The sequence below is a fragment of the Pipistrellus hanaki genome (assembly GCF_964339955.1).
Source record: "Pipistrellus hanaki genome assembly, chromosome: X".
Lineage (NCBI taxonomy): Eukaryota > Metazoa > Chordata > Mammalia > Chiroptera > Vespertilionidae > Pipistrellus > Pipistrellus hanaki.
The window spans coordinates 91,059,110-91,084,166 of record NC_140524.1 but is presented as its reverse complement, the minus strand read 5'-3'; the positions used below and the strand labels follow the sequence as shown (position 1 = coordinate 91,084,166).

At 39.1% G+C, this 25,057-nt stretch overlaps 1 protein-coding gene, 1 long non-coding RNA gene and 1 pseudogene across 3 annotated transcripts in view; 1 reads left to right on the top strand and 2 right to left on the bottom strand.

Annotated features, from left to right (window-relative positions):
* POLA1 (DNA polymerase alpha 1, catalytic subunit) overlaps positions 1 to 25,057 on the top strand; it is a 311,394-nt gene that overhangs the window by 152,810 nt on the left and 133,527 nt on the right. The window lies entirely within an intron of this gene.
* LOC311614722 overlaps positions 1 to 25,057 on the bottom strand; it is a 520,998-nt gene that overhangs the window by 371,265 nt on the left and 124,676 nt on the right. The gene's annotated exons all lie outside the window — the stretch shown is intronic.
* Positions 488 to 1,051, bottom strand: LOC311615797 (large ribosomal subunit protein uL11-like; annotated as a pseudogene). Its single transcript has one exon. The product of its transcript is annotated as a large ribosomal subunit protein uL11-like (transcript).

Here is a 25,057-nt window from a genome sequence, read left to right as displayed (position 1 = left end):
TGTACCTTGGTTGTGGGGACATCCCCAGTAGGGGGTGTGCAAGATACAGCTGATGGATGTTTCTCTCTCATTGATGTTTCTAACTCTCTATCCCTCTCTCTTCCTCTCTGTAAAAGATCAATAAAATATATTTTAAAAATAACAACAACAAAAAAAAAAACACTGTTCTTTTTCCTCCTCACCCAGACTTAAAAGAACTTCTGCAGGTAAAAGGCATTGAGCTTCTTTTGTATTGTGCCTCAAGTGATAGTGATTCCAGTTAGTTCAGGGTGATGTACCAGAGTGGTGGTAGTCCAACTGGAGATTAATACATCAAGTGTACCAGAGACAGGGATATTGATAGTAAGTATAGGCATACCTTGTTTTTTTTCACTTGCTTTATTGTAATCCACCAATGTTGTCTGTTTTTTACAAATTGAAGCCAAGACTCTCGGTCAGCCGAAAGATCACACTCATTTTATTCCAATACTCTCTTTTGGGGTGGGGGTTGTCAAATAATATTTAATTGAAACATTTTTCTTTGTAGTTCTTAACTAGCCGGACATTCCGTTGCACCACTGTTGATATCATCTATGATGTTATAAGTGTGTCTGCCATCAACATTGTAGCCCACAGACTGGGCAGTCCCCAGGTTCTCTTGAATGGTTCCAGAGAGTTCTCTAGCTAAAGATTAGTGCCACATCTGTCAGGCAATGCTGATAATCTCATTAAAAGTGATATTTCCACTGTGCTTAATGTGTTTTTGTTTGTTTGTTTGTTTTGTTTTTTGCTTCTTTCTGTCTCTTGGTGGTTCTTTGAGAGCTTTGATGATCAGGGCAGAGGCAGAAGGGACTACTTCAATCTGGGCCTGTCTGTTTTGAGTTGTCAGTTTCACAAGTCCTCAGACCCTTCCAATCACTGGTTGCTTTGGCAATGTCATCACCAACAGTTTTTGGAGACAGGCCCGGTGGGGGGGCGATCTTGGGGTCAGGGAAGATGTGGCACCTACTTCCCCACCAGTTCCCCTCAGGTATACGACTTTGATTTCATTGGAGTTGAACTTCAGTGGCATGGTGGAGGGGCTGGTGTTGGATGAACCCAGATTCTGGACGACCTAAGGAAGTTGCACCTGAGCCGCCTCCGAACCGAAAGCCCAATACTGTCTCGAACCCACAATATCTCTGAGGTATGCCTATACTGACATTTAGTGACTCGTCTCTGAAGCCAATGACCAAAGGGGTTTCCTCCTGTTTTGCAAGTTCAAAAATACTACCCACTGGACATAAAAGTTACTAGTAAATTAAGAGCAAGTCTCAATTTTTTTTTTTTTCATTTTAGTCTTAGAATCACTGTAGGGAAAGTACAACCCACACTGAGAAAGGAAGGTTGTGTATTGGCCTATCAACCAGGAGGTTACAGGCCACCTCCTCGGGATGTGGGCTCAGTCCCCAGTGGGGGGCATGCAGGAGGCATCCGATCATTGATTCTCTCATCATTGATGTTTCTCTCTCTCTCTCTCTCTCTCTCTCTCTCTCTCTGAAATTAATAAAAATATATATTTTTTAAAAAAGGAACTTTAGGAAGACAGTGGAGGAGTAGGTAATTGACCAAACTCTGTACCCTGCAAAGAAACCTTTCTAGGTTACCAATAAATTGAATTGTCAGGAACAAAGGGACAGAAGTTTAGAGTAACAAAATATCTTTCTAAATCTTTTATTTTCAAAAAATGCATCACATATTCTAGTATTTTCTGTCATGAATAAACAGTACTGAGTAAATGAATATGATATAATAAATATTAAAAATGTAAGTATCTGAGACTCAGTCTATATGATATTGTAACATGTTTTTTAAAATATATTCTTATTGATTTCAGAGAGGAAGGGAGAGAGAGATAGGAACAACAATGATGAGAGAGAATCATTGATCAGCTGCCTCCTGCACGCCCCACACTGGGGATCGAGTCTGCAACCCAGGCATGTGCCCTGACTGGAATTGAACCATGACCTCCTGGTTCATAGGTTGACTCTCAACCACTGAGCCACACCTGCTGGGCTCATATCGTAATGTTTTAATACTGACTCTTTTAACAGTAGAGGAAATGCTTATTTCTCTCTCCCCATATAGCAACGATTGTCTCTCTCGAATTCTCATTTCCTAGAACATTTAAATTTCAATATACATAGAAATACTGAAAATACCAAGCAGGATATTTTAAGTAAATATTAATTTCTTTAAGGAAAAAAAACTCTACTGCTTTATCCCAAGATTTGATGAAGCACTGAAAGACTTGGAGGTAGCACAGAAACCTCTAATTCAAAGTTGATTTTCTGCCCTGGTCCTTGTTGGTCCCTCTGTACCAAGTTAAAATTGAACTTGTATTTTTTTTTTAAATCACAGAAAACCAGTTTAAAGACTATATCTCTAAGCTTTTAGGGATGTTTTTGAAAGCTTCTATTTTAGAGTAAAAAATTGATGTGTGTTCCCCCTCCCCTTAAATCCTGCTTCAGCAGAGCAAATACACAAAAAGGGAGAGAAACACTAGCTAATCTAAATTGGGAAATGAAGAGGGCTTTTTTTAAGCATGAAAATTTCATCATCTTGTCAGCTGGCAGAATGCCTGCTGTGTGGATTCACAAAGGCTAAGAATTACACTTTCATGAAATTTTCCTCACTAACTGCCCTGGTTAATTTGAAAGATAACCCACTGTTCTAATTCATTCCTCAATTGGGCGGTGCAGGTTTTATCTTTGATCTGACAAAGCATTTGTGTTAATCGTTTTGGCCCTCCACTAGACACTCTTGGGATTGTGCTTTTACAATAAATGTGTCTGTGATAGCTCTTTAGTCTATTATACTTACAATAGATCCATAGAACTGGTAATTAATTCTCCACTGCTTTGGAAATGGGAAGAATAGGTATAGCTCTGTCAAGTGCTGCTAGGAAGTTTGTTTAGCTGGTTCATTTTTGAAGTGTTCCCCTCAGCCATCCATGGAGCAGCCACAGAAGAGAGTCTGAGATTGGGGTGCTGCCTCCTCTGAACACTTGTTCATAAATGGGAAATCTGACCCCTATTGGTACCTGCGAGGGGGGTAGTGGGTCATCAACTTTCATCTCAAGTACTGTTATTTATAATGTACAGTAAACCCTCATGTTAATACTTAAAGAGCCATCTGTTTTTAAAGGTGGGTAGTCAACTAAAATATGCTCCTATTGATGGCTGATACAGGTTTTAGAGTGTTCCAACCAATGGGGCAAAATGGATTCCTCACCAGCCTTACAGTTTGTAGCCACTTATAAAGGAGTATTACTTAGATCACTTCACTGTGATTTTTAAACATAGAGATATTCTGGCCTTCCATCTAGAAAAATTGACAGTGGCCCTAGATGGTTTGGTTCAGTGAATAGAGCATTCGGCCTATGGACTGAAGGTCCTCAGTTCAATTCTGGTCAAGGGCACGTGCTTGGGTTGCATGCTCAATCTCCAATAGGGGACGTGCAGGAGGCAGCCAATCAATGATTCTCTCTCATCATTGATGTTTCTGTCTCTTCCCTCTCCCTTCCTCTATGAAATCAATAAAAATATATATAAGAAAACAAAGAAAAATTGACAGTGAACAACTGGACTGTGCCATGCCTACGATAATCACTGATTAATAGCTAGGACCAGAAATTGGTGGTGGAATTGCTTATAAATTTACTATTGGTTTTACAGTCTCAGAATTTTTCTGAAGTAAGCTTTCTGAGGACCCAGACGGTTCTTTCTTCTGTGTCTCATCTGTGATCTGTGCCTCAGCCTTTGCTCTCAATGGTGTGTCCATTTTAATGTTTAGCCAAAGGAACCAACTAATAAATGTTAAACTTTTTCCCCTTTTCACACTGCTGTCACATGGGAAGGTTTACTTTTTTATTTTAATTTCTTTATTTTAGGGGGGGGTGAGAGACTCTATTTGTTGTTCCACTTTTTATGGACTAATTGGTTGAACCAATTAGTGTGTGCCCTGACCAGGGATCAAACCCACAACCTTAGCATATAGGAATGACACCCTAACCAACTGAGCTACTTGGGTAGTGCTGGAAGGAAGTTCATTAATGGTATAGAGAATTTTCAGGTTAACACAAAATTCCACAGTTTTAAGGCCATGACTGCACTGACAAATAAGGTCCTTTGTCACTCTGTCTTCTTTATTTTACAGCACTGATAACTATTGATTTCAATATATGCCTTTCTCTAACTTCATGACTTTACGTTGTTTTCTACCCCAACCAAGCATCAGACAAAGAAAGAGGCATTGACCAGAAATATTTTTATTATAATACAAAATCCCATCCTGCCTGGACATCCTCTCATTGTCCTGATACAAAAATCCGTCTCTGACTCCATAAGGTGCCATAGACAGTGGATGCCACTCCACTCACTCCTGTCTGCTTCCTGTATTTTTCTCTGCTACTTATTGGTATATTAATTATGGCATAAGCCACATTTTAAAAAGAAATATCTTTTGGATCCACTTCTATGAGAAATTCCGAAAATAATGAGCCGTGTCTGTTGTCTCATGATGCAGAGACTTTCTTATGCTCACATGTGAATAAGGGAGCATTTGACCAATGATGCCACCCCTCAGTGTGCTGCTGGCTGTGGCTTCCTCTGGAAGACTGCACACATCTAGGAGGTGGAGCGGATGCTTTGTAGAAGAATCCATGTTCAGCTTATGCTTTCCTCTTTGTCCCCCAAAATGCTTATTTTTGGAATGGATCTGCCTTCCTCAAAGACAAAATTAATAACCTCCAACCATAATGTTAAGCCAGAAACTAAATTGGAGCTGCCATTTATTTATTTATTTATTTATTTATTTATTTATTTGATTTTTTTTTTTGTATTGATTTCAGAGAGGAAGGGAGAGGGAAAGAGAGACAGAAACATCCGTGATGAGAGAGAATCATTCATTGGCTGCCTCATGCATGCCCCCTAATGGGGATCGAGCCCGCAATCCTGACATGTGCCCTGACTGGGAATCAAACCGTGACCTCATGGTTCATAGGTCAATGCTCAACCACAGAGCCACACTAGCCAGGCAGGAGATACCTTTAATTAACAGTGCAAAGAGGGCAGGGTGAAGCATTGCAGAAAACATGTCCTCCACCAAAATGCAAACCCATTCAGCATCACAGGCGACCCAATTCAGGGTGCCCAAGAGTGCCTAACGAAGGATTATTTCTTTAGGAATCCACAGAGCTCGATTAGTAATTAAATCTGGCAAATTAGAGGCGAAGTAGCCTCTTACCCCATCACTCCCCATCCACCCTCATCCATGTAAGCACTAACGGGGCCACTCTCATTGCCATTGTCCTTCACTCTCCAGTACAGCAGAGCACATGACAGAGCGATATTGTGCAGATGGATCTGTGGGGTTTAGAGCCGCGCAGTGATGTTCTGCAACCGTCTCCTGTTCTGCAAATATTTGGTGTTCAATAACCCACAAAATTTCTCATTTCTTACCTGTGGTGATGTGGGCTGATAGTTTTTAGGTGATAGGTTGCAATATGCAGTAGTCTCCCGGGTACATTAGTTCAAAATAGTTGAAACTCTAAGCACCATTGGAATTATTGTTTATTTCCTTGCCTCTGCGTTTATATTTAGAACATTTAAAAAGAATAAATTGGGTTTCTTTTTTGTAAAGACTCTTAACAGCATAATTATAAGTGGTACAGAAGGCATGCAAAGAAGCAATAGATATCCATCCCACCCCTTCAGCGTCACAGGCAGTGCAACCCATGGTGCCCAGCAGTGCTTAAAGAAGGATCATTTCTTTAGGAATCCATAGAACTCATCCTGAACCCGATTCAAACAAAATAATATATTGAGAATTGGTATTTATTTTTTGCTTCACACCAGTTAAGCTCAGCATAAATGAACACTATGGACACCAAATGCATTTTTTACATGTAGTATTCTAGCCCAGCCATGCTGGCCCAGTGGTTGAGCGTCGACTTCATGGTTCAGTTCCCAGGCATGGCACATACCCAGGTTGCTGACTCGATCCCCTGATCTTGCCGGAGGCAGCAGATCAATGATTCTCTCCCATCATTGATATTTCTATCTCTGCCTCTCCCTTCCTCTCTGAAAAATATATTTTAAAAAAAGAAATGCAGTGTTCTAAAACCGGAGCCCAATGACAGGGAGTTGGTGTGCCTGTAGTGATGAATGGCTGATTTTTGTTCGGAATGGATATCAAGGAAGCTGACTTTGAGTCAGTGATAAGATTTGGTGTTATGCTGAGGTGTGTTCTCACAGGAAAACTAACAAGGGATTTGATGATGATTGGAAGAGAATCTCATTGTAAATAAATTTATTATTGATCAAATATAGGTGAGTAACAGAATCCAGTGCCCCTACACAAGCAGCTCATGGTATGAATCGTATTTATTTGTTATAGAGGAGTTCTAATAAGCAAATGGGATCAGATATGGCCTTATATGCCTCCTGACTTTTATCCTTTATGACATAACCAACATTTACTTGTGCTCTCTATATTTATCTTAACACCTTTTTACCTTTGACTTCATTTCATCTTAAACCTTATGGCATGAACCCTGTTGTGGAGACTCAGAACAAAAGCATGATTGTGAGGAACTAACAGGGGACCCATACCAAATTCTGAAGTTCCCTGGCCATAGAAAACACTATTATCCTTTAAGAGCTGTGTTTGGGCCTTGTTGTTTTCCGCATATACATATTCAGCTTTCTGAGTTTTTGATCGGAGGTGGAGGCAGTTCTAGCCACTGCCCTTGCCTGTCCTTTCCTTACACTCTGCAAGTTTAGCACTCAGTTATGTCAATTTTGAGACCATCCACTGGTAGCTTTTGTACCCAAACACCAAGATCAGAGTTCTTGTTTAGTCACTTACCAGGTCAGTAACTTGGGTTACTTGTTGACCTTCTTCAAGCCACACTTTCAAAGCTGGAGGAGCAACTACTACCCTGTTTCCCCGAAAATAAGACAGTGTCTTATATTAATTTTTTCTCCCAAAGTTGCGCTAGGTCGTATTTTCAGGGGATGTCTTATCTTTCCATGCGCTAGGTCTTATTTTCGCAGGGTGTCTTATTTTCGGGGAAACACGGGTAGTAGTGTAAGAATTGAACCAGAACATATTTCATTTAACCTTTCAGAAGTGAGATTTTCCCACAGTTGACCTTGACTTCAGGGAACAAAATGGAACTATCTGTTCTCTGCTGCACATGTAAACGAGAGAGCACCACAGACATGGCTGTGTCTTATATTTTGTTTGCCTAGAAAGTGTATGCATTATCGTTCACATGCGGCAATCAGCCCTTTGCAGATAGTTAGGTATGAATTTCGAGATCTCCCTATGTCGCTTACTCTTTATTAAATGGAACAGCCATACTCCTGTTCAGGATGAAGTTAATTCGCCTGCCTTTCCAAGGCACCATATACAGATTCTCAAAAGCCTGACTCAAAAAAAAAATAATAATAATAATGCTAATAAAAATCAGAGCAGCAGTATTTTCTGCCTGATAGGTGTTCATTTGTTTTGTGCTTGGCATAAATCAATAGTGGCTTTATCATATGCTTACCCCAGCACTTGTAATGTGTTGGTCTTAGCTTTGGTTTTAGAAAGCAGTGTGTAACTTTTACATAGAATAGAATGTACTCTTTGGTGTACAGTTCCATGAGTGTTGACCAATACATGGAGTTGTGTGACTGCTGCCACAATCAAGATACAGAACATTGCCATCACCCACCCCCTTCCCACAATTCCCTTGTGCTACTAATGTGAGTTACAGTTTTAAAAGAGGTTCATTCAGATGGCTAACCTCTTCTTCTGTTCCGCATTGATTCTCATCACTTTTGCTTACAAAGTGTCATGTTTTCTGACATTATCTTCCACCTGGGACTCACCATACTGAATGTGCTGCCATTTCCAGAGATGCACAGAAGAAAACTTGTGATGTATGTGCTTATTTGCTTAGCTAGGAATGTATGTACTTGATCTGTGAATATAAAATGAAATCTAGCCTAGCTGGTATGGCTCAATGGATAGAGCATCAGCCTGCAGATCGAAGGGTCCCAGGTTCAATTCCAGTCAAGAGCACGTAACTTGGTTGCAGACTCCTCTCTGGCCCGGGCCCTGGTCAGGGTGTGCAGAAGGCAAACAAGCATTGTTTTTCTCTCACATCGATAATTCTGTCTTTCCCTCTCTCTTTCACTCTCTCTCAAAAAAAAAAAAAAAAAAAAAAATCAATGGAAAAATATCCTCGGGTGAGGATTAAAAAAAAAAAGAAATTCTAAGGACAGTTCCCCCAACGTAATAAGAAATGGAGAAAAATTTTAACATTTCCATTGGAACTTTATCACAGGATAAATTTTAGCTCTGGGGATGTGAGAAAGAAAACTAATTCATATTCTCAACTCATTACTTTCTTTCAATGGGTCATGAAGTCAAAATCCCAATAGCATGAGTAGTGATTCTACCTCTCAAGTAATTATACTACCGTGTTTCCCCGAAAATAAGACATCCTCCAAAAATAAGACCTAGCGCATAGAAAGATAAGACATCCCCTGAAAATAAGACTTTGGGAGAAAAAATTAATATAAGACACTGTCTTATTTTCGGGGAAACAGGGTAGTAGTTGCTCCTCCAGCTTTCTAGAAACAAGACCTAGATGTTGAACCATTTAGAGGTATAACTTAACTTTCCTATATTCATATGTGTATCCATTTTATCCTACCCCCATCTATAGCAGTTTGTGATTTTACAACTTCTAGCACCTCTATAGATTCATATAACCACCACCACAATCAGGATACAAAATAGTTCCAGTTAGGATACAAAATAGCTCCATTGTCCCCAAACACTCCTTCTTGCTATCCCTTTGTATTCACTTTCCTTCCTACCCCTAACTTTGGCAACTATAGATATGTTCTTATTACTATAGTCTGTCTTTTCAAGGATGTCATAGAAATGGAATTATACAGTATGCAGACTTTAGAACTGTTTTTATTTCACCTAGTTCATTCCTTTTATTGATGAGTATTTCATTGTATGGGTGTAGCAGTTTGATTCATTCACGCATTGGTGTTTGGGTTATTTCCAATTTGGGCAATTATGATTCAGATGCTATAAACATTTGAGTATAGATTTTTGTGTGAGCATAACTTTTCATTCTCTTAGATATATAAGTTTTCATTCTACCCAGTGGTAGAATTGCTAACTCATGTGGTGAGTGTAAGTTTACATTTTAAAGACATTGCCAAACTATTTTTTTCAAGATGTTTCAATTCTTTTGTCTTCCAATATAAATTTAGTCACTTTTTCTTTATCAACAAAAAAATCCCACTGGGGTTTTTATTGGAGTTGTGTTAAATATATAATCACTTAGGGGAGAATTGATATCTTGTGTTGTCTTCCAATCTATGAACATGGTATATCTCTCCATTTGTTTATATTTTTTCTTTTATTAGTCTTAGTTTTCAGCATACAAATCCTGTACCTTTTAGATTTATATCTAAGAAGTTTCATTTGGGGAAAATTTATACTTAAAAACAATTTTGTCTCTAATTATATCCCTAATATCCTATATAATAAAGAGATAGTATGCTAATTAGACTGAACAGCAGGAAGACTGCTTGGACAATCTTTGGATGACCTTCCGGATGAAGCTGGGGCTGTGAGGGCTGGCCAAGGCTGCGAGGGGCTGCGAGGTCCAAGCCCCTTGCATGAATTTCGTGCATCAGGCGTCTAGTATAAAAATACAATTATACAATATTTTGTTTTGATACTGCTTTAGAGTTACAAGTGAATCAGTAGAGTATTGAGGACCCATTAGACATTAAAAATAACCTACATAAATTCATAGTTAATATGCAACCCTTCAAATATATTTTATTAGTCTACATTTATTGGACCAAATATTTGGCCACATAATAGTGCCAAGTTGTTTAAAATACATCCACTAGCTTATTATAGTGTCACTTATGTAAAACTCGCGTCTCTTCCTGTGTATGCTTAGATTTCTAGGAGGATCTTTACCATATGTCAAAAATCATATTTGAGTAGTGAAAAGTTTAGGTATCTTTTCATATTTCTTTTCCTTATTTGAATATTTCACAAAAGGCATGTATTTTTATCAGAACAATGAAGCTGCTTAAAAGAGAAAAGAAAAATAAAATAGTGACTTGTAATATGGTTCTTGCCAGTAAATGAGGGTGGTACAGACTCAAGTCCTATCTGAGAATTATTTGCATCCTAGAAACTTTGATGTTGCCCCAGCCATTTTATGATTCTAAAAATTTATATTGCAAACCAAAGGAACATTTCAAAACACTTGGAACGTTCTGAGAATGCTGGGTTTAGAATTTTTCTTCACCAAAGCATTTATTTTTTGTCACATGCTTGTCTCTATCAGGCTAAGACAATGGGTCTCAAATTTGGCTGCACATTAGAATCACCTGAGTGGGATTTTTAAAGAGTATCTGATGGATCAGTCCACTCTGAAAAGTTAGATTAGGATCTGAGGGTGCGTCCAGGGCATTGGTGTTTTTAAAAGTTCCCCATGGGATTATTAAGCTCTTAAAATGTGATTTCTATATATGAAATATATGATTATTTTATATATTAATATATACACCGAGTGATGATGATTATTATGATCTATGAATGCATAATAATCTGGCCACTCAATATACACACACACACACACACACATATATGTATGTATATGTATATGTATGTATGTATGTATGTATGTATGTATGTATATTAGAGGCCCGGTGCATGAGTGGGGTCCAGCCAGCCTGGCCAGCAGAGGGGACATGGGTGATTGGCCGGCCTATCTGCTGGCCGAACTCCTGGTCGAGGGGACAATTTGCATATTAGCCTTTTATTATACAGGATATACACTGAGTGGACAATTATTTTGCATTCAGAGATCATAATAATCTGGCCACTCAGTGTATAATTTGCATATATTCATATAGGTTATATATGAAGGTATGAAAAGAAAAGGTTTTAATATTTCTAGATTTTTCATGGGAATTTACCATCATTGTGAAGTGTTCAGGCATACTGCTGACACTTGACAAATGGCACATAATTAGCATTGCACAAACCTTGTCTCTTCTCGGTTGTGGATATGATTATATAAACCTAGGCTGAGGAGTATTTGTGCATAGAAATGTCATCTTTTTTGATTCCCTTCTAGGAAATCTCCCATATAATGATTTTATGACATCATCAGATCCTGCGTATGATGAGAAATTAAGTTTCATTATAGCACTTTGAAGTGATTCTGAGATCTGTAGTCCTGTCACCATCCTCTCAAACTATGATTCATCATAATCTCCTTCTGAGTAATTTCAGCCTTCTACGTGTAGGAATTGCCTAGTTTTTTTCTATGCCTGGCATTACATGAGCAAGACCCAAAAATCAAACTGGGGTAGGGAAGAAGTGGTCAAAGGGCACAAAGTTGTAGTTGTGTCTAGAAATGTGATGTAATGTATGGCATCATCACTGTGGTTAATAATACTGTATTGAAGATGGAAATTTCCTGAGAGATTTCAGGTTTTCTCATCACACACACAGGCTCTGGAAAGCTTTCTTCACTCGGTTCTCCACAGGCAGAAGGTCTTCCTCTCTCCTGTGGGCTCCGTAACACCCTGTAAATACCTGCGATGGTACCCATCACCAAGTTAAGTGGCTCTCTTCCCCAGACGGCGAGCTCCTTGTGACCACAAGCTGTGCTGTGTAGTGATGTGTTTAGTTTCATGTCCCCTCAGCAGAGCATAGTACCAGGGGCATCGCTGGCATTGGACTTGATTATTTGAGCAAGGGAATGGCTTTTGGAACCTTCCAAAAGGCTCTGTTGTGCAGCATTTATGTTTAATGGAATGACCAGTTCCTATTTTTGTCATTAATGACTCCATACCAATGGATAGTATTTTGTGGGATATCATCTTTAATCTCTCTATTTAAATTTCAGTCACCTCATGCATCTCAAGAAGATAAGCTTACTCTTGCATTATGTACATACTAGAGGCCTGATGCACAAAATTCTTGCACTTGGGGGGAGGGAGGAATCCCTCAGCCTGGCCTGCGCCCTCATAGACGGGAGCCCTTGGAGAGCAAGCCTAAACCATCAGTCATACATCCTTAGCACTGCCACGGAGGCGGGAGAGGCTCCTGCCACCACCACTACGCTCGCCGGCTGTAAGCCCGGCATCTGGCTGAGCGAGTGACACTCCCCTTGAGGGAGCACACTGACCACCACGGGGCAGCTACAGCATTGAGTGCCTGCCCCCTGGTGGTTAGTGAGCATCATAGTGACCAGTCATTCTGCCATTTGGTCTATTTGCATATTAGCCTTTTATTATATAAGATACGCTCAGTACATATTTTCTCCTTAAAAAAAGTCTCTGCTTTTTTTTTTTTAAATATATTTTATTGATTTTTTACAGAGAGGAAGGGAGAGAGATAGAGAGCTAGAAACATCGATGAGAGAGAAAAATCGACCAGCTGACTCTTGCACACCCCCTACGGGGATGTGCCCGCAACCAACGTACATGCCCCTGACCGGAATCGAACCTGGGGCCTTTCAGCCCGCAGACCGATGCTCTGCCACTGAGCCAAACCGGTTTCGGCAAGTCTCTGCTTCTTGAACCAAAGGTGTGGTGTTGATTTTTCCCTTTTGTCTAAGAGCATTCTTCCTGCCCCAGACAGTGACCAAGAAGCTGATATCTTAGCTGAAAAGCTGGTTTTCAAACTGCTGTTGCCATAGGTTCTCTTAACAATGGGTGGTCATATCTTTATCCTAAATACCATAACCCAGACTTGTCTGATTTTGTGTGCTCTTTTCCTAGCCCCAATATTCACAAATGCATCCTTGCAGAAGAGATATGGGCCAGCCTAGTTGGCTTTTCCTTCCTCTTGGAGAGTTGTTCTATTTATTGGTCATAATATGCCTTATGACCCAGAGATTTCACTTCTAGGAATGCATCCAAAAAAACCTGAAACACATTAATTAAAAAAAAATAAATGCACCTCTAGTACATTGCAGCATTATTTATAATAGCCTAGATTTGGAAGCAGCCTACGTGTCCATTAGTAGGTGAGTAGATAAAAAAGCTGTGGTACATTTCCACCATGGCACACTACTCGGCCATAAAAAAGAAGGAAATCTTACCTTTTGCAACAGCGTGCACAGACCTAGAAAGTGTTCTGCTAAGTGGAATAAGCCAGTCAGAGGAAGACAAGTACCATCTGACTTCACTTATATGTGGGACCTAATGAACAAAATAAATTAACAAACAAAATAGGAACAGACTCATAGACACACAGACAACCGATAGAGGAGTGTAGGGTTGGAGGCTGGGTGAAAAAGGTGAAAGGATTAAGCAAAAACAAACAAACAAAAAAACACAACAAACAACTAATAGGCACAGACAACAGCATACTGATTACCAGAGGGGAAGGGGATTGGGGAAAGATAGAAGAGGGCAAAGTGGGGGTAAATGGGGTTGGAAAGAGACTTGACTTTGATGATGTGTTATAGAGGTGTGCACGTGAAACCTGTATGGCTTTATTAACCAGTGTAACCCCAATAGACTTAATTTAAAAATCAAAGTTGTTTCATCATATTTAACTGCCAGGACTGTGTTTTCTTGATACCAGACCCCAAAAATGCCTATTTCAATGCCATGGATTCAGCAGACACTCAGTTTCATGTAAAGTCTCACATACTTGGAAGCATCTGAATTCCTATTTCTATGATCTTTTAGGTGACTACAGGCCATTACCACAGAAATTAATATCTGACATCCTGGTTAATGTTTGTTTTATGAGAAGAAAAGATTAAATGTTAGGAAGAAACCAGTTAGGTTTTGGTAATGTTAAAAAAAAAATCATGGATGTCCATAGAAATGTCCATAGTAAAGATTTATATAAAATGTATAATTGCATCTTTATGTATATTTTTGTTTTATTTATTTTTGTTAGTCCTCACCCCAAGGATATTTTTTCCATTGATTTTTAGAGAGCGGAAGGGAAGGAGGAGGTGGGAGGTGGGAAAGAGAGAGAGATATAAACATCTATGTGAGAGAGACATATCAATTGGCTGCCTGCTGCACATTTCTTGATTGGGAATCGAACTCCAGACCCTTCAGGGTGCAGGCTGATGATCTAACCACTGAGAACACTGGCCAGAGCTATGCATATCTTTATAAAATTTGATTTATTATATAAGAGGTTTCTAAAATTCTGCTAATGCTGGTTGTATGCACACACACATTCTTTTTTAAAAGTCAGGAATCCCTCCTTTTCTTCTAAAGTAGACAATCAAAATAAGCAGTTTGAAGAAATGGATTTAAGACAGCAAAATTGTTGAATCTTTAGCTGTGTAAAAGAAGTACTGTACTTTGGACCCGAAAATGTGTAATAGCGATGCTTTGGTTAGTGACTGCAAAAGCAAAATAAATGCCAGAGTGAAAAATACGGTTCCATATGACAGCATGTTTGGGGAGTACTGAGTATCTCATTTTAGGAAGCAGTTGGCACTAAAATGTGTTCTGCTTCTTTGTAAGAAACTGCATTAATAATAAAATCTTACGTACAGCGCTTTCGTTTCTTGTTGATTGCTGGTAGGAAGAGGTTTGCTCAGGTTTTGTTTGATGTTTGTTTTCTAGGGGGAAAAGGGGAGGAGTGTGTATCATAAATCTATTCCAAAAAAGTTTCCTTATTTCTCCTTTTCAAAACTTCCACTGCCTATGCTGCCTTAGTGGAATAAGGCTGCATTGTTTATTTGGGGTGTAGAAGGTTGATTGGAACTTCATTTTTATGTGAAATTACAGTGTAATGAATTAAATGATAAACTTACTTGCCCAGGGATATTTCCTTTCCTTTGTTAGAGTTAATCTTTTTAATATATATATATTTAGAGAATAGGGAAGAGGGAGAGAGAGAGAGAAACATCAATGATGAAAGAGAATCATTGATCAGCTCCCTCTTGCACGCCCCCCACTGGGGATCGAACCGCAACCCCCAGTATGTGCCCTTGACCAGAATTGAACCCGGGACCTTTCAGTCTGCAGGCCCATGCCGTATCCACTGAGCCAAACCGGTTAGGGCTAGAACTAATCTTTAAACAGTCTCCATGTTCAGAAAAAAAGATGCTGTTAAAGACCCCAGATTGCAAAAGCAGCGCCACTTCTTCGAGAGCTTTGGGGCAATCCTGTGATGTGTAATTGCTTTTACATCAGTCACAAGAGAGAGACAAGAATGTGCTTTCCTTGAACTTAACAGTTTGGGCAATTTTCTATAATCCAGTAAATACAAATTGTAGCTTGATTATTCATCTACGTCTGTCAAGCAAATTTTAATGGATGAATGAATGAGTCAAATCTATGCATGGAAATATACAAATGTGCAAAATATGGGTCTAATTACCAGGCTGCTGAATTTACACAAGGTCAGGTAAACAAGGCACCAGTGTAATGATTATTAATTGTTAATAATGCCTTTGGGAAAACATTCACATTTCCCTTATGAATACCTAACAGTTTGCCTTTCTAGTTATTTTATGCTCTGAACATTTTAGCTGGTCTAAGAGCACAAAAGCATCTTTTGCCCTGTTTTGATCCTGTCCCTATATTTGCCTATTAATTCTTTTAGCATAACAAATCAAATATAATAACTTTTTCAGGCGGCTGTTGAAAAATCACAGTTTAATATGATGGTGAGAGAATTAAGGGTGGGGGCGGGGCGGGGGACACAGCAGAATGAAATAGCTGCTGTCTTTTGTCTTCATTGAAGGGATGAGCCTGCCTCCCGTCCTCCAGCCTCTTTTCAAACATAATCGACATTCTAAAACTCAAAACCAAGGTGGTAATAAAGGAAAGGAAATCAAAGCAGCCTTTTTTCCCCTCTATTTACCATAGTAAGCCAACATTTGACTCTGTCTCGATATTCTATCAAAAGGAATGCTGGAAAAAGAATAATATCAATGAATCCTTTCCCATCCAAGTGCCCAAGGGCCGAAATAATTGAGGGAGCACTTGCTGAGGTTTTTCTTAGTTCAGTAACTCTTGATCACTGTGCAGTTTTGAAGCTGCACTGTCATTAAGGACTCTCCATGTCTGGAAGGACACCCCCCACCCCCCGCTTTAAACCAAAAGTCATAAATGGTAGAACGAACATCTGCGGGTCACTCAGGTGAAAACAGCAAATCTCGAAAAATCTATCTTTCTGCCACTGTGCTTTTGAAAATCCTTTGAATATTTTGCATTAATGCTACCGCAGCAGTCTCTTGCTAGGCTGTCCTCTAGTTCTTACAAGCTCCACGTTCAGAAGTTTTTCCCATGGCTAATCTGAACGTCCTCCATTCTAGGCCTTCCTGCCTGCCACACACCTGTGTTGAACATGAAATGAATACAACTGCTTTTTTAAAAATATATTTTATTGATTTTTCACAAAGAGGAAGAGAGAGAGGGATAGAGCCAGAAACATCGATCAGCTACCTCCTGCACACCCCCCACTGGGGATGTGCCCGCAACCAAGGCACATGCCCCTGACCAGAATCGAACCCGGACCCTTCAGTCTGCAGCCAGCACTCTATTCACTGAGCCAAACCGGTTTCGGCTACAACCTCTTTTTTAATGCTTTGCTTTAATATTTGTAAATATCACTCATATTTCCCTTTCATTTCTTCGAGCTCTATAATTGATGACTCAGTCTCGTGTCTTCAAAATGTTCAGCTTTAATTTTTGTTTTTCTGAACCCCTATTTTTAAATCATGGTTGCCCTTTGTGGATTAGATTATACTAGAGTTAAGCCAAATGGATTTGGACAGTTCTGTTACCTTAGCTCCATAGGTAGCATTCTGTCCTCTTTCATGGTTAACAGGAAATGTAATGGACACAATTTGTACACACTCATGGGTGCTGCTGTGGCTTAATTTAATTTAATCATAATTATAGCCCAACTCTTTATTTCTGGCATTTGAGACATTGTATAATCCAACCTTCCCTCCCTGTAGACTCTGCCACTCAGGGATACTGTCCAAATTATTAACCTTCCAGACAGACCTGCTTGTTTTCTTACAACTGCCAGGATTGTCCTCACCCGGTTGCCATCTCAATCTGTTGCAGTTCTCAGCCTTCAGTACCCAAGCCTGTCTCGATTCCAGCAAGTCTTTCATTGACATTACAACGTGGAAGGTTTTTATCTGCCTCTAGAATCCTAGAGAACTTTGAATGTATAACCTTTCTCCCATAATTTATTTAATACAATCTCGTTAGGTATATTCTTTTATTTGGAACACAGTGAATTTGTTCCCTATAAGGTTTCTGGAGAACAGGAGAAGAAAGACTAATCTTTTCTGAGCTATCTGTCTAACACTTATTTTACCTACATGGTATCGTTTAATTTTTGTAGCAAACCTGTGCTGTGAGAGTTATATTTTCTTTTTTTTATAAATCAAGAAGCTGAATCTGACAGTAAGCAACTCAGCCAATGTTAAACAGACAAACCATTTGGAGAGCTGAGATTTAAATTTGGACCCCCAGTTCAAAACTCATATCCCTTTTCAAGAAGCCTCCTCCACCCCTAACCTGTTTGGCTCCATGGATAGAGCATCAGCCTGCAGACTGAATGGTCCTGGTTTCAATTCTGGTCAAGGGCATGTACCTTGGTTGCAGGCTAGATTGCCGATCCCTGGTAGAGTGTGTGCAGGAGGCAGCTGATCAGTGTTTCTCTCTCATCAGTGTTCCTAACTCTCTATCCTTCTCCCTTTCTCTCTGTAAAAATCAAGTGTGTGTGTGTGTGTGTGTGTGTGTGTGTGTGTGTGTGTGTATGTGTATTAGAGGCCCAGTGCATGAATTAGTGCATGGGTAGGGTCCGCCCAGCCTGGCCAGGGAGAGGAGACATGGGCAGTTGTCAGGCCTGCCTGTTGGTCAAACTCTTGGTTGAGGGGACAATTTACATATTAGCCTTTTATTATATAGGATATACACTGAGTGGCCAGATTATTATGCCTTCAGAGATCATAATGATCTGGCCAATCAGTGTGTATGTGTGTGTATATATTTTTTTTTAAAGAAGCTTCCTCCACATAAGAATGACAATTTGGCCGAAACCAGTTTGGCTCAGTGGATAGAGCGTCGGTCTGCGGACTGAAAGGTCCTGGGTTCGATTCCGGTCAAGGGCATGTACCTTGGTTGCGGGCACATCCCCGGTAGGGGGTATGCAAGAGGCAGCTGGTCGATGTTACTCTCTCATCAACATTTCTAGCTCTCTATTTCTCTCCCTTCCTCTCTGTAAAAAATCAATAAAATATATTTTTTTTTAAAAAAGAATGACAATTTGCATCCTTCCCTTAAGTTTTAGAAAATCCAAAGAACTATTAGGTGCTCAATAAATGATTAAATTTATCATTGTAGAAGACTAATAGCTTCAGGTTCATTTCTTTTACCCATCTGCTAATGGTAATGTGAATTAGCAGTAAATTAGCCAAAGCCTTAGTAAGGGCTCTTTGTATTCTCAGACATGGTTGATACACTGTTTACTTGAGACAAATTCTATCTTTGTGTATCTGTTTTTAAGCAGTTGTTCATCCCTACATTCATTGATATTGTTAAGTGTCACTCTTGTCATTTAGTATTTCAATTTCATTTTAAGAAAGTAAATCTGATTGTAGTAGCATGAATAATTCATTCTTCTGTCAAGGAACTTTTAAACCACTGGGGTTGAAAAATGTGCACATTGTAAAGTTTGTATAAAAACTAGGGAATTGCCGAAACTGGTTTGGCTCAGTGGATGGAGCATCGGCCTGCAGACTAAAGGGTCTCAGGTTCGATTTCGGTCAAGGGCATGTACCTTAGTTGCAGGCATATGCCCTGAGGGGGGGTGTGCAGGAGGCAGCTGATCGATGCTTCTCTCTCATCGATGTTTCTAACTCTATCCCTCTCTCTTCCTCTCTGTAAAAAATCAATAAAATATATATTTTTAAAAAACCAAATAACTAGGAAATATTTTTGCCTCTCTCTGAGTGTTTACTCAAGTAGTAAACCTGAGCTCTTACTAAAAAAAAACTGTAGCCTTACTTCAATTTAGAATCCTGTGCCAAGTTATAATTAATTTTGCATATGAATAAGGAAAATTTGGCATTTTATGTTTCATAGAAAATAGACCTTTATACCTTTGGGGGACTGTTTACATTTTAATATAAAGAAGGAATTTTTATGAAGTATATTCTTGAAGAATTAGTAGTTACGAGGATTGGTAAGAAGATTGTACAACCTAAAATGAACAGAATTTCAGTTTGATGAATACAGGCAATGTGACTGATCTTTGGAGTAACAAAAACGTGGTTTTTTAAGTATGTGAGGTTTCTTCTCAACTTCTGTGCATGTTGATAAGTTCAGACTACTTTACAAACTGTTCCTAATGCCATAATGCATTTCCCCATATCTTCCATCTGAATTTCGTACCATTATTGATTGAGGATTCGGTTGAGAAATGTGCTTAGAACCCTGCTTTCTGTGGTAATCACAGAAACCAGTGGGAAGACAAGAAAATTGTATTGAAAGAAATGGTGTGCGTGTGTGTTTTGTGTTTCAGCATAGATTATCTCTGCTAAAATAATAGCTGTCATTTTGTTCTTGTTGTATTAGTGGCTTGTATTTTACTACTGCTCCCTTTGCCTTAGTTTTGCTTCTGACCACTGGTGATTACCCTCAGCAAAAAGACCCTTTTAATTGAGAATTAGATATCCCAACTTGAAGGATTCTTGTCCCAATACCATCGCCATTTTGATCCATTTCAAATTAGAGAGCCCTGCGTTGCTAGCTCTCACCTGAGCACGGCAGTCCTTTAACATTCAGGGACTTTGAAACTTCACTTCTGTTTAGAATTTCATATCATGCCCATCATAGGTAGGAGAGATGGAAAATATATACGCTGAGCCTATAGGACTTCCTGCAGTGCTTATTAATCCTTTATGGATCATTTGAAATGTTTCTAGTTTATTTAAGCTTTGCTGCTTGTATCAGATTGTTCCTATGAAAAAAAGAAAAAGTGATCATGCTTTGAATTTTTAAAAATGATCTCACTTTCAAGCAAAAGCACTTTTATGCTCCATTAAAGTTGAATTTGCCAAACTCTTACATTGCATTAACACAAGCTTTACTGGATAGATAAATGTGTTGTTCAAAGATTGACTTGTACTTTACCAAACTGCATATTAAGATTTTTATCTTCATACGTCTCACTTTTAAATTATTTTTAAAAGATTAATAAAATAGACTAGACTTGCCCAAATGTACTTTTTAAAGGCAAAGTAATTTTTCCATTTGATTTAAAATATTAACATAGATTTTGAGCTAATTGTTTGACAATGAAGCTAAAGTAAACAAAATACTTTAAATTAACTAATTTTACATTTTTCATCCTTGTTTATATAGTATCAATATATCAATAAAACTCTTTGTTTCTTTTATTAAGATTTAAAAAAATATATATTTTATTGAGTTTTTACAGAGAGGAAGAGAGAGGGATGGAAAGCTAGAAAAATCCATGAGAGACATAGATCAGCTGCCTCCTGCACACCCCCTACTGGGGATGTGCCCACAACCAAGGTACATGCCCTTGTCTGGAGTCGAATCTGGGACCTTTCAGTCCGCAGGCTGACGCTCTATCCACTGAGCCAAACCGGTTTCAGCTATTAAGATATTTTTTTTTTATTTTATTTCAGAGAGGAAGGGAGAGGGAGAGGGAGAGAGAGAGAGAAACATCAATGATGAGAGAGAATCATTGATTGGCTGCCTCTTGCATGCCCCACACTGGGGATTGAGCCCGCACGCTGTGCATCGAACCGTGACCTCCTGGTTCATGGGTTGACGCTCATCCACTGAGCCACGCGGGCCGGGCTTATTTTGTTTCTTAAAATTTGTATAGGTGACTTAATATTTTAGCATTTCAAAATATTATCATGTATTCAGTGTTTTCTCAAAAATTATAGTAGGTTGGGCAATAAAATGACTCATTTTTCTTCTTTTCAATTTAGTGAGTTTTTAAAAATATGCATAGACCATCTTCTAGTTTTTATATATTCCATGAAGTTTTTAGCTTGGAAGTATTATTTTTTACCTACAGTTATTTGGAAAAGTCTAGGCTCATTTGTACCATGTTTTCTGGCTCCCTGTCACCATTTTAAGGACTTGCTCTTTCCTTTGCATCTCCTTGGCCTTGAAGTTTTAATTTAATGTTTTTGTTCTTCCGAAAGAATGTAAGCTAATTTTCTACTTGAAATGACTTTCTGTATTCTTTAAATATACGAAACCTTTACAAATTATGAGATTTTATTTTATCCAAAAAATACATGCATGCCCCTTTTTAAGTAGTAATTTACGTTTTTATTCTGACCTTGAAAATATATATTTTAATGGCAATGAAAATATACTTGATATAATATCAAGCTAAATTTTTTTCAACTCTCATAGATTCTACTTTTCTGTAGCTGTTGAGTCACTGGAGTTTTTAATCAGAAGGAAAATGCGTTTTCATGAAATTATTTTTTAAAAGCGAACAGCAAAGTGTACACACAGAGGGAAAGGAGAACTTTTCATATACTCTGTGGAGGGAATAATCTGAACTGTTAGATGAAATATTTAGCATGTTATTTTAATGTTAGAGCTTGCCATTTCTGAGAGATGGTTTCTTGTTAGTAAGAAACTAAATGTAAAAATCTGCATTGAATTCATTTCTCACTAATTCACTTTATTCTTGTCTCCTTAGCGTTTTCATGACCTTTCAGAAATGTGTAGTTCATATTTTGTGCCTACAAAAGCTACCCCTTAGGTTGCATTGAATAACACAATGTTGAATTATGAACATAATGGTGGGCCTCTGTGGCATTTCCAGTTCCAGCTTAACTTTTGGTCTGCTAAATTCATAAGCAAAGTGTTTTCGGTGTTGTCCATGTTAGGGAAAAGGTTAAATAATGCTGGACTTCTCTTCATGAGCAAAGAGAGCCGCATGGGGTTTTTAGTGGAAGTTGGTGTGTTCTCATATTTTCCTTCTTTGGTCAGCATAGATGGTCTGGATTGTTTTTGGAGTTTTCAGACAAGTCTTACATACCTTGCAAATAGTTTATAAATTGCTCATTGTGCAATGGAACTCAGTTCATCCTGGGGTTTAAAAACAAAACAAAACACAAAAAACTTGAGATGTGGCATTACTGCCCAAAGACATATATGTTGAGAAGTGGCAAGAGAGCAATAACAATATCTTTGAATTTTCTGAAAACTCTGGTTTCCAGCAGAAAAGCCTGGTTACCCACAAGAAAATGGATGGTGGATACTATTTAAACTTCAAGCGTAATCTTTCTGAAAGTGTAATTTCACTTGAGATTTATCTTTCATTAGCCAACAAAATACATTTTTGCCTTTCTACTCAATATTTAATTAAAGCAAAGCATCATTGAGTTGTCTGCTCTGAAGGGACATAGAGAAGTTGTGTTGTTCCAAGTAAAACGAATCACATCATAATCCCTGAGTAACCTATTACTGAACAATGGCTCCATAGTACCTTGATGAAATCATTTAAATATCCCTTCAAGAAGAAGGCCTACGGCCGAAACCGGTTTGACTCAGTGGATAGAGTGTCAGCCTGCGAACTGAAAGGTCCCAGGTTCGATTCCGGTCAAGGGCATGTACCTTGGTTGCGGGCAACATCCCCAGTAGGGGGTGTGCAAGAGGCAGCTGATCGATGATTCTCTCTCATCAATGTTTCTAACTCTTATCTCTCTCCCTTTCTCTCTGTGAAAAATCAATAAAATATATATTAAAGAAGAAGAAGAAGGCCTACAAATTTTGGGCTGTATCTTGTCAGGAACGGAGGACCTAAGAATATCACTTGTTCACAAGTCTTGACATTGGAACCACATGATGCTTATTGTATCATCCCATGAAAGAGGGAGGGTAGGTGCTATTTGCAATAGTCCAAGGAGGTGAAGAAGTCTGCCCAAAGCATGTGGCTCCAAAGCAGTGCGGTGAGGGGAGAGCTCTGAGTTGGTTCTACCTGGTCACAGGGCTTTATCTTCCTTCTGCAAGGGAAAGGCTATTGGAGTCTCACAGGCAACATAGCCTGAGGGGAGCTGGAGTGTTCAGCCATTCAAATTAATCTTGATATTTTCAAGTTTGATCCCATCAGTTTAAATTTAAAAGAACATCTCTTCAGCACCATCATTGTATCAGACACTGTGCTAGGCCGTAAAGCTCAAAGCTGAATGGTAGGATCCCAGTCCCTGGGGACTTGAGGGACTGGCTTTTTCTGTCATCCTTCTACCTCTTCCCTTCTTTCCTCCATCCTCAAAATATCTTTTAGTCTTTTATAATAATACCTTTGGCCCTCCGACACTTAAAGTCTTGCTCAATCTCTTGCAATCCAGGTCTCCCACATAAAAATGTCCATTCCCCAAGAGATACAATGGAAAATATATTTTTAAATACTGACCCAGCATGTTGTTTGCCTTTCGTAAATGTTTGATTTGATTATTTGACTAGAGGCCTAGTACGTGAAATTCGTGCATGGGGGGGGGGGGATTCCCTCAGCTCAGCCTGCACCCTCTCCATTCCAGGACCCCTCGGGGGATGTCTGACTGCCGGTTTAGGCCCAATGCCGGGGATCGGGCCTAAACCAGCAGTCGGACATCCTTCTCGCAATCCTGGACCGCTGGCTCCTAATCGCTCACCTGCCTGCTGACCTGGTCACCCCCAACTGACACCCCCTGCTGGCTGATTGCCCCCAACTTTCCCCCCACCAGCCTGGTCGCCCCACACAGCCTACTGTTCAGTTATTTGGTTGTCCCTCAATAACCCCCTGCCAGCCTGGTTGTAGGCAGCCATCTTTGTGAGGGTGTGAAGGTCAATTTGCATATTACATCTTTATTATATAGGATCATTCCATTTAATTCATGTAAATATGTGAAGAATACAACTCAGTTGGGAGATTTTCATTTTCAATATATAATGAATATTAAAAACGTCAGTAAGTTATATTATCTTTTTTGGACCAAGTCTGTTTATTTTATACTTGTAACATCTCAATTTGGACTAGCCACATTCCAAGTGCTCACGAACCACATACAGCTACTGGCTCGTGCGTTAAGCAGAGTAGGGGTAGTATGTAGAGTACTGGACTAGAAGGTCACAACCTGGGTGGCCCAGCCGCTAAAGACTCCGAGAGTGCACAAGGAATATGCTTTTTCCTGGGCTTCATTTTTCTCAGAATATGAAACATTAGACTAGAGCTCTAAAGTCCCTTTCAACTTTAAAATTTAGAGTTCATGTTTATTATTTCAGATTACTTGTCAAGTAAAAAATGTAATTGTGCTTGCTTTCATAGACACTATTTCCACCAGCACTCCCAAAATTCTGTGTTCCTAAGTAAAGCACACTTCATATTGTAGGGACTAGATTGTTATCATTAGAATAAGCTTCTTTATTTATTGGTTTGTTTAAAGGAAGTATGTTACTAAGCTGCATACATGATGTAAACTATGTAGAAATTGGTAAGTTTTTTGTTGTTGTTGTTAATCCTCCCCCAAGGATATTTTTTCAGAGACAGTGGAAGGGAGGGGCAGAGACAGAGAGATAAATATCGATGTGAGAGAGGCACATTGATTGGTTGCCTCCTGTATGCACCTCTTACCAGGCAGGAGATGTGCCTGCAACCAAGGTATGTGCCCTGACCAGAATTGAACCTGTGACCCTTCAGTCCTCGGGCCAACACTCTAACCACTGAGCAACCAGCTAAGGCTGGTCAGTTCTTTGAACAGAATTAAGTCCAGTTTGAGGGTTTGCTGTAAAAGAGAGGACCACATAACAGTATCTAAAGAAAGAGTAAATATTGTATGAGAGTTGAGATTTTTTTTTTTTTAGTACAATTTTATTTACAAAATTCATTCTTCAGAAGGAAGTAACCAGTAGTTTTCTTTGAACAATGAGAATCATATGGACAGTGGATCTCAGCTGTGGACACACTGCAATCATTTGGATTTCTTTTTAAA